Below are 11,107 nucleotides of genomic sequence, written 5' to 3' on the forward strand. Positions count from 1 at the left end.
TACCATACCATACCATACCATACCATACAATACAATACAATACAATACAATACAATACAATACAACACAACACAACACAATACAATACAATACAAGAGTGTCCACCTGACGAACAACAATACAATACAATAGTTACAATACAATACAATACAATACAATACAACACAACACAACACAACACAATACAATACAATACAATACAATACAATACAATACAATGCAATACAATACAATACAATACAATACAACACAACACAACACAACACAACACAACACAACACAACACAACACAACACAACACAACACAACACAACACAATACAATACAATACAATACAATACTACTTTATTATCTCAAACAAGAAGACTGCTTCCTTGGGAGAGAGGGAGTTTTTTGATGAATTACTTTAACATTCTGACACTAGTGGGTTTAACGAAATTAGTTTACACAAGAAATGCTCAATCTGCACACAGAAAGTATCCAGGCGGTTGATTTTTGATATGTGTCTAAGCAGCAGAGGGGTGCTCGTATCCCGTGTAAAAACCTCAACAGATCTGTGGTGTTTTACACGATCGTTTACACGGGAAGGAAGGAAGGAAGGAAGGAAGGAAGGAAGGAAGGAAGGAAGGAAGGAAGGAAGGAAGGAAGGAAGGAAGGAAGGAAGGAAGGAAGGAAGGAAGGAAGGAAGGAAGGTACGACAGACGAATTTCGAAAATAATTCTGTCGGGTTGGAAAGAGTGAATACCCTTGCTTTTACTAGGACCAACAATTCACGAGCCAATCACAAGCGAGCTAGGGGTGTGTCGGAGACACGTTGACAATGTGTCCAACTACAAGCAAGGATATTCACTCTTTCACAACCTTTGTCTTTATTTGGTGTTTAACGTCGTTTTCAACCGTTCAAGGTTATATCGCAGAGTACAACCCCTATGCACCGAAACAGAGCCGGGAAAAGGTGAAGATAGCACGGGATTTTCGGTCACTAAACCATCACAAAAGGGCGGTTACCCTATACGGGTGTCATGCGAGGTTGGGGACACGCGTTCTCCCCACCCACGCACATATGTCAACAAATACAGTGCAATAACCAGCTGGCTAGCAAGCGTTGGTGTCAGAGACAGTGACAGTGCTAGCGAAAACAAGGACTCTGCTGGTAACAAGTGCTCCAAGGATGATGTGTCGCAAAGTAACCAAGTAAGTAAAACCGGACTGTTCTGTGTTGACTTTATTGGTGTTATACCATATGATGGGAACGATAAACAAAACATCATGCCAGAAGAGCATGAAAGAATCATAAACTGTGGTAAAAACAGCGATAGTAAGCCGTGTTTACAATTGACAGATAAGATAGTGCTAAAACAGGATGAAATGACGGACACAATGTGTTTTTTGGAAGATGAGAATGCAAAGCCAAGTATTAATGCACACATGAAGAGTGAGACTGAAGTGAAAGTAGGTCAAGTGGAGGAAGAGTGTGAGAATGATGTTGATGCAGTGTGTTTGTCCCAAGACGAAAACGAAGTGCATGATGTTGATACGGATTGGGAGTCCGAGGTGGCTGTGTGTATGTCCCAAGATGATAACAATGCGCATGCTTATGATGAAAAGGGACGTGAGACTGATGTTGCTGTGTGTTTGCCCAAAGATGAAAACAATGTACATGTTTTTGAAGATAAGAGTTTGGAGACCGAGGTAGCTGCGTGTATGTCCCAGAATGCAAACAATGTTCACTATTTTGATGCCAAGGTTTGTGAGAACGATACTGATGTGTGTATGACCCAATATAAAAATAATGTGCATGATTCTGACAGTAAGGGTTGCGAGAATTATATTGCTGTGGCTATGACCCAACATGAAAACAGCGTGCATGCTATTGAAGATAAGGGCTGGGAGAATGATGATGCTGGGTTTATTCCCCAAAATGAAAATAATGTGCATGATTTAGAGAATGATTGTGAGAATGATGTTGTGTGTTCGCACCAAGAAGAAAACAATGTGCATGAGTTTGAAGATAAGGGTTGTAAAAGGGATGAGGCTGTTTGTATGTCCCTAGAGGAAAACAATGTGCATGACTTTGCAGATATGGGTTGTGCGAAGGATGATGCTGTAGGCATGTACCAAGATGTAAACAATGTGCATGACTTTACAGATAACGGTCGTGTGAATGATGGTGCTGCAGGAATACCCCAAATTGGAAATCATGTGCATGACTTAGCATTTAACGGTGACTGGGGTGATGATGGCGGTAAAGAGGGAGACGAAGAGAGAGTGGTGAAGGTCTGTGGTGATACTGATGATGTTGATGTTGTTGATGTGTATGCAAATGCTTCTGATGTTTATATTTTGCATGACTCTCTGGATGTTGGCAATGCGCATGAAATGGATAATGTTGTTGTAATGTCAGATGTTGATGTTCACTTTGACTCGTTAGATGTTGAGAGTGTATGTAACAAATCTACTGTTGAAATAGATGTACATAATGGTAATAGTGAGATTGGAGATTCCTTTAGTACCGAATATAGTATTGAGGATAACCCTGATATACTCTCATGCTTAGCGCTTAATGTCTGTGGAATCACTTCAAAGCTAAAATTTCCTGAATTTGTAAACTTTATTGCTAAATATGACATTATTTGTTTTAGCGAGAGAAAACTTGATGATGTTGATGAGATTAACATTCCAGGATACATAGCATTTTATGAGAATAGAGGAAAATTTCGCAGAAAATCAGGTGGTGTATTAGTTTTAATACGGGAAGTATTTGCTAATAATATAACTATTTTTGAAGAAAAAAAGCTGTCACATAAGATAAAAGAAGAGATGAAAATATGGTATAGATTTTTGGATGTAGAAATGTGTGAGAATGCGCTATTTTTTAAGTTAGATAAGAAAATACTTGGCCGTGACACCCTTTTCTGTGCTTTATATATTCCCCCAGAAGGATCACCTTACCATAATAAAGATGTTTATGCTGAATTAGAAGAGGTGTACATGCAGTTTGGGGTAGATAATGATTATGTTTGTCTCTTAGGAGACTTAAATTCCCGCACTGGTCATCTGAGTGAACTGTTGTATGAAGATGATCAGCATTCAGAAGGTTTTGTTGATAATGACTTGTTTGACTCTGATGAGGTTGGTACTCTAATAGGTGAGCGGGCCTCACAGGATAATAATACTAATAACCTTGGTTTTAAATTGATTGATTTTTGTAAAATGACTGGCTTAGTTATTGCTAATGGTAGAGTTGGCGATGATACAGGGGTTGGTAAATGCACATGTAAGGATAAGAGCGTTGTTGATTATTGCATCTTGTCAAAAGATCTGTTCTCGAAAGTTAAATATTTTTCTGTGATGGAATTTTGTGAAATTTATTCTGACGTACACTGTCCTGTTGTTTTGCATTTATTAAAACAGAATGAAGTACGCGCTAATGATTGCCTAGCAGACGATGTGAAAAAAAACAAAAATGAAGATTTGCTGTCTAAAAGTAGAGAAAAGGGTATCAAGTACACAAAACCAAAATGGGATAATAACAATGGGACCAAGTTAGCTTTTGTAGTTAATCTGAATGAGGATGATATTTATACTGTTGAAACTAAATTACAAGATATGCTAGCTACAAGTGAGAGTACGACAACAGATGACGTTGATAGTGTTACTAATAAGATTTGTGATATTCTAAATTGTTCTGCTGAGAAAATCGGTGTAATTAAAGAACAAAAAGTTACGAAAAAGCCACGTTCAAAGAAATTCAAACTCCAACTACCATGGTTTAGTGCAATATGCAAAGAGAAAAGAAAAATATTTTTACATGCGAAAAATAAAGCAAGACGCTTTAAAAATGCGTTCAATGAACATGAAAAAAAGAGTGCTTTTAATGAATACAAAAAGACAATAAAAAAGGAATGCAAGTTGTATCATAATGAGTTCGTTAAAACTTTGAGAAAGTTAAGAAGTAATGACCCGAAAGCATACTGGAATCTTCTAAATAAAAATAAAAATAAAAAAAATAATTCCAAAACTAACTATCCAACTTGTTCGGAGTTTTTCGAACATTTCAATAAACTACAAGAGTGTGATGAAAATGAAATGGATGATAGTAATGAACCTTTAAATGAAGGAAGTAATGAATTTCTTAATGCGCCTTTTACAAAGGAGGAAGTTATCAAATGTATAGACAAGCTGAAAAACAATAAGACATGCGGTCAAGATTCAATAATTAATGAGTATTTAAAAGCGTCACATGATCGAATGATTGATATTTATGTATTGTTGTTTAATGTTGTTTTGCAGTCAGGAAAGGTTCCAACACAATGGGCTGTAGGCGAAATTATTCCATTGTACAAAAATAAAGGCTCCCAAGCTGACCCCACAAATTATAGAGGAATTACTATACTCAGTTGCTTCGGAAAACTTTTCAGTGCAATTTTAAATGCTAGGTTATCAAACCTTTTGGAGAGTAATAATAAATTAGGTCAAGAACAAACAGGTTTCCGCACAGGTTTTTCAACACTAGACCATGTTTTTACTTTGCATTGTATATTAAATTTTTTTCTCAACAAAAAGAAGCGACTGTTTTGTGCATTTGTAGACTATGAAAAAGCGTTTGATAAAGTTCACCGTGCATTTTTATGGGAGAAATTAGTTAGTTCTGATGTTAATGGGAAGTTTTTAAAAACTGTAAGAAATATGTACGAAAATGCCAAGTCTTGCATTAAAGTTAATAGTGAGTGCTCTGGATATTTTCCCAGTTTGTGTGGAGTTAGACAAGGGGAAAACTTGTCACCGCTGTTTTTTGCTCTATTTCTAAATGATCTAAAGCCTTTTCTGTTGGAAAACAGTAATGGTTTACAAACTATGTCAAGGGAGGCTATTGTGGTTGGAATGGAAGATACTGATGTAAATGCTTTGTTTCAAATGTTTTTATTACTGTATGCGGATGATACTGTGATCTGCTCAGAGTCTGAAAAAAACCTGCAAGAATGTCTAAACAAAATGCACGAATACTGTTTAAAATGGCGTCTAAATATTAATGTAAACACGAAAGTTATAGTTTTTTCCAGAGGTAAAATTAGAAATAAACCATTGTTTACGTATAATGACAATTCAATCGAAGTAGTGTTTGATGTAATGTACTTGGGCCTTAAAATTAATTATAATAATAAATTTTCAGTCGCACAGAAGAATCTATATGATCGTGCCTCAAGGGCAATGTTTGTTCTTTTGCGTACGCGTAGACAATTGTCGCTTTTTTCGGATAGATAAGGAATTTTATAAGGAATTGAATTCCTTTTATTATACGTTATTTGTATTTTTGACTGTCGAGATCTGTGTAAAATGTCATAATTATTATGGTCAAAAATACAAATAACATTTATGTATCGATCGATTCTGGTTAGAATTCCTTTTAGTTTTTACGATTGAACGCGCACAAACATGCACAATTTTGTAGTCTCGGCTGGCAGCCTAAATATGAATTTTTGTCGGACTCTGACGTCACATGGCTCAAAGAAGGAAAATCCAATGTTCAATCGATACATTTTTTTATTTTTTATTATTGAACGTACACAAACATGCACTCTTATTACCAATTCGGTGCCCCATAATTATGGCTTTTTGACCAATCAGGACGGATTCTAGGTGACCCACTAAATGTCATAACGTTCAGGCAGAGACCCTTTTTGTTAATCAAGCTACAAATTAACAAGACACAGTAACAATTTAAATCAACAATATCAGCGTGATTTATTCTAAAGAATGACACTTCAAATGCTGTCAGATAATACTCTCTTTATGTAAAAAAAAAAAAAAAAATACCGAAAAGCGAGTTTTGTCGGTGGGTGCGTGACGGAACAGCAAGGCACCGCCCATCCTCTGAGTGTGCAATGGGACCCGCTCACTTGAAATCTAAATTATCTAAGTTCGGAAAAATCAAGTGAAATTGTGACACTCGCTTTACGTCAAATGTATCTTTACGTCATTTCCCATCCGTCTGGAGTCGGTTCTAAATCTGTCGCTCTCTGTTCAACAACAAAAAGCTAAGCAACCGAAACGCATGTTCAACATGGTTTATCTTGTGAGATTGTTGTGTGTCAAAGGCATTTGACCTGTGAATATTCATAACGTCAGGTGTGTTACTCTGATTGGCTGACCCAGGTCATGAGAATTCTTTGACTGACAGGCATAATCAGGTTGGAGCTCTCAAGTTCCCATTGCGGCTGTTCCGTCTAATTCGCGGGGTCGCTTCGAAATTTCTTTTGGTCGATTTAAACGGTAATAAAACCGTTATTTCTAATATGCTGACTGTTAGCAAATGATAACAGACATGTCTCACAAACGATATCAGCATTCGCCTAAAAGGCTCATGCTTGATATCTTTTTTCTCGACATGTCTGTTATCATTTGCTATCAGTCAGCATATTAGAAATAACTCATATTTGTACTCTCGGCGAGCCGCCTAAATATGTGTTTTTGTCGGACTGTTACGTCAAATGGCTCATGTTAGTGTGCGTTCAATCATAAAACCAGTCCATTCCCATGTTCAATCGATACATCAACATGTCTGCTCTACATCGTGTCTTCATAATTGTCAAACTATGTTTCGCGTTTCGTCCAATTACTCCGGTTTTAGTGATAGCATGGATGAGTACTGGTATTGAATCACACCTCGGTCCCCCATGAGAAGCAGACGACATTCAGCGGGCCAGGATGGGCTTGTACCGACTAGCTGCTATCCCTCATTTAGCAGACGCTCTCGTTAGTTGTATTTTGATGGTCGCGCTGACTGATGCAAAATGTTTTTATCGAATTAAGGGATCACTCATGTTCGCGTTCAGATCATGTAATTACTTCCATTGTTGTCTGGCTGGTCACGAGAGAGAGAGAGAGAGAGAGAGAGAGAGAGAGAGAGAGAGAGAGAGAGAGAGAGAGAGAGAGAGAGAGAGAGAGAGAGAGAGAGAGAGAGAGAGAGAGAGAGAAAGAGAGAGAGAGAGAGAGAGAGAGAGGGGGGGTGGGGAGGATAGACGTAGGAGAAACGTCGAGCTACTATAAATAGCTCGCGGCCTTCGCCGGCAGACAACTTCACAGAGCCTGCTGTGAAGGGAGACTACCGCGTCCCTCTGTCACACTCAAAAGTAAAAAAAAAAAAAAAGTGTTCTCCATCGAGTTTCATTACAGTCACACGTTCCTCTTTGCATTTACTGTTAAATTTTGTTTTTGATTCGTAATGTTATAGAATTAAATCGCGCTTCGGCCGACACAAACAGGATGATTCGTATTATTACGTAAAATCACCTGGTTTCCCATGACGTCAAATCAGTTGCGTGCTTTAATTTGTCATATTCCTGCGCTTCTTATGTCATACTTCTGCTGCGGATAATGTCTGACTACTGCTGCTTCGCTTCGCTTCTGTCGATTCCCGGATATTTCGCATTTCCTCCATTTCTAACAGAGAAGCCTTGAGCTCAGATGGTAGAGCACTGGACTTGTGATCGGAAGGTCGCAGGTTCGAATTCGGGCCGGGACGGACGCGGGTCAACTTTATGTGCAGACCCAGAGACGGAAGCCATGTCCCACCCCCGTGTCATCACAATGGCACGTAAAAGACCTTGGTCATTCTGCCATAAGTGCAGGTGGCTGAATACACCTAAACACGCAGACACCTGGGTAGCGTGACTCCGTTGCTGCTAGCTTTCCACTGGGAGGAAGCGACCCGAATTTCCCAGCGATGGGACAATAAAGTAATGAAAATGAAAAAAAACAAAAAAACAATTCCAATTGACCAGGGGATCATAAATAAAGCTTGAATAATGACTCGATGTCCGTATCGCAGTGTGCAGCCTCCGGCACAGAAGAAAGAACATTGTTTGAGTGTTTTTGTTTTTGCAGAGCATTTCTGTGCCACTATTTTCTACTGTTGCGGCTGATAAAAGGGATAACACCGTAGCAAGGGGGGAAAATGCAGGCTTCGTCCGATTCGTCAAATTCGCCAGAAATTCTGCCCAAACGGCCAGATCAATAGTATCCATTTAAAATCCAGTATTTTATTGATATAAGCTGTTTTATCAGTTTCATAATTGCATAATCATGTACGTGTGCATGAGCTCTTTTGACTGATGCATGTTTTCAAATTCCTCTAATGGAATCACGGTTTTTACATTCTTCGTGGTGGAGTGAGTTGATTTTTATATTTAGTCAAGTTTTGACTAAATATTTTAACATCGAGGGGGAATCGAAACGAGGGTCGTGGTGTATGTGCGTGTGTGCGTGTGTGTGTGTGTGTGTGTGTGTGTGTAGAGCGATTCAGACTAAACTACTGGACCGATCTTTATGAAATTTGACATGAGAGTTCCTGGGTATGAAATCCCCGAACGTTTTTTTCATTTTTTTGATAAATGTCTTTGATGACGTCATATCCAGCTTTTCGTGAAAGTTGAGGCGGCACTGTCACGCCCTCATTTTTCAACCAAATTGGTTCAAATTTTGGTCAAGTAAACTTCGACGAAGCCCGGACTTCGGTATTGCATTTCAACGTGGTGGCTTAAAAATTAATTAATGACTTTGGTCATTAAAAATCGGAAAATTGTAAAAAAAAAAAAAATTTATAAAACGATCCAAATTTACGTTTATCTTATTCTCCATCATTTGCTGATTCCAAAAACATATAAATATGTTATATTCGGATTAAAAACAAGCTCTGAAAATTAAATATATAAAAATTATGATCAAAATTAAATTGTCCAAATCAATTTAAAAACACTTTCATCTTATTCCTTGTCGGTTCCTGATTCCAAAAACATATAGATATGATATGTTTGGATTAAAAACACGCTCAGAAAGTTAAAACAAAGAGAGGTACAGAAAAGCGTGCTATCCTTCTTAGCGCAACTACTACCCCGCTCTTCTTGTCAATTTCACTGCCTTTGCCATGAGCGGTGGCCTGACGATGCTACGAGTAAAATGGCATTGCGTTCAGTTTCATTCTGTGAGTTCGACAGCTACTTGACTAAATATTGTATTTTCGCCTTACGCGACTTGTTTAAATTTGATATCGCATAAGCCGGAATTAGTTATTGTTGTAAAAATACACTTCATTAAAAAGACATTGACACCAATATTGATATAAACACTGGCGTACAGTCAGGCACTCAGGACTAGACATGGAAACACACACACACACACACACACACACACACACACACACACACACACACACACACACACACACACACACACACACACACACACACACATTTCGACAGTCCCCTATGTTTTCAAGGCCATAATTAGCTTTCGTCGAACAGGTAAACAACCTCTTTCAACAACATTACCCAAAAAATGAGTCAGAAAATATAAAAATTGTACGTTACTATTTAGGCAATGCACACCCACGGAACACCACAGTTTGTTCTTACGTATTATGGTTACATGTCAAATGCTGCGATGTTTCCTGCACGGGTAAACAACTACCATTCGCTTTTATGGAATGAAAAACAGCTGCTGTCAACAAAATAGCCCAAACCAAAGATCTGATAGTGAATTTGTCAACCTAACATTCGCCTAGTTGACATCCTTGTTATTGGACTTGTTTCTCTCTTTGTTTCTCTCTCTCTCGCTTTCTGTTTATTCGTCCGTCTCTGTCTCTCATTTCTTTTTACTGTTGCTCTCTTTGTCTCTTTGTATCTGTCGCTGTCTGTCTGTCTGTCTGTCTGTGTGTTTATGTGTGTGTGTGTGTGTGTGTGTGTCTCCCTCTCTCTCTCTCACACACACACACACACACACACACACACACACACACATACACACACACACACGCACACACACACACACGCACACACACACACAAACACACACACACACTCACACACACACTGACCCACGCACACACACACACAAAGAAACACGCTGACACACACACACTCATAGACACACTGCACAGGCTAACAGACACACACACACACACACACACACACACACACACACACACACACATACACACACACACACACAACTGTTGTACTCAGATACGAACCTGTTGCTGTCTCCCTCACAAATCTGATGATTCCACACTGTCACATGTTTCTGATTCTGAGTCCATTCGCGTTCGTGTGTTCTTGTGGTGGTTACAGATCAAATGCTGCAGGGTTTTCTCAACTCGGCCAACAACGACTGTTATTCGTTTTCATGAAACGGGTTTTTGTTTAAAACAAGATTGTAAAAACCGAAGATGAAAGAGAGAAATTGTCAACCTGACATCCGGCAATCTGGAACCAATGTCACTTAAAGCAGAACATCCGTCTCGAGGAAACCAAGCCTTGTTGTAGTAAAAAATATGTTACAGTCGTACTCTAATACAAACCTGCAGCTCTCTCACACCCACATCTGATAACATCACTCAGTTTTGTCTGTCATTTGAGCGTTGATGCGTTAAGCTGCCGTTATGCGCCATACATGGCCCAGCTCATCCGGCTTCAGCGTGTATTTATATCGGAGTGGTCCTTCTCCTAGACTGGTGGCTTTACAGGGCTTTCGAGTCCAGTCTACCCGGCTATTTGGCCATAGCTTGGCTGGTTTGTTTATCTGAGGTGACCTTCCCCAGTCACATTTGTCTGATTTTGAGTCCACCACTGAATGCTTGTTCTTGAAGCGGTTACAGACCAAATGCTTTCTCAATTGGGTCATCAACGACTATTATTTGTTTTCGCGGAATGGGTTCCTTTCAACAAGATTGTAAAAACCTAACATGTGAGAGAGAATCATCAACCTTACATCCGGCTATTTGGACCCATTGTAATCACTGAAGATGTCATGCAGAGTGAATTGTGAGAGTAGGTATTTGTGACCCTCCACCACAAAAAGAGTCGCATGTCACCTTTTCATGATTTTCATATTTTTACATTTTCTAAAAGAGGTTTTTATTCTCTATCCAGTGGTGAAAACCGTTTTAGAAAAGAGTGAACACTTTTCGAGTTATAAGCCTGTGACTATGGTGACCCGCACACTGTTACTAGACACCCCCCGGACTTAAATTATGCCTAACGCAGAACCGCGTGAGGTGACATGCGACTCATTTCGTGGTGGAGGGTCACATTTACTGTGTGCAACCCGC

The 11,107-nt window shown here is 39.0% G+C and overlaps 1 protein-coding gene across 2 annotated transcripts in view; it reads right to left on the reverse strand.

Moving 5' to 3' along the window:
• Nucleotides 1-10,768, reverse strand: part of LOC138958236 (G-protein coupled receptor 84-like) — a 27,346-nt gene extending 16,578 nt beyond the window's left edge. For both annotated transcript variants that reach the window (XM_070329344.1, XM_070329342.1), the window contains exon 1: nucleotides 10,031-10,768. The gene's annotated coding sequence lies outside the window, so the exon portion shown is untranslated. The remainder of the gene's footprint in view (nucleotides 1-10,030) is intronic.
• Nucleotides 10,769-11,107: the final 339 nt, after the last annotated feature.

Source organism: Littorina saxatilis, linkage group LG2 (assembly GCF_037325665.1).
Source record: "Littorina saxatilis isolate snail1 linkage group LG2, US_GU_Lsax_2.0, whole genome shotgun sequence".
Taxonomy (NCBI): domain Eukaryota; kingdom Metazoa; phylum Mollusca; class Gastropoda; order Littorinimorpha; family Littorinidae; genus Littorina; species Littorina saxatilis.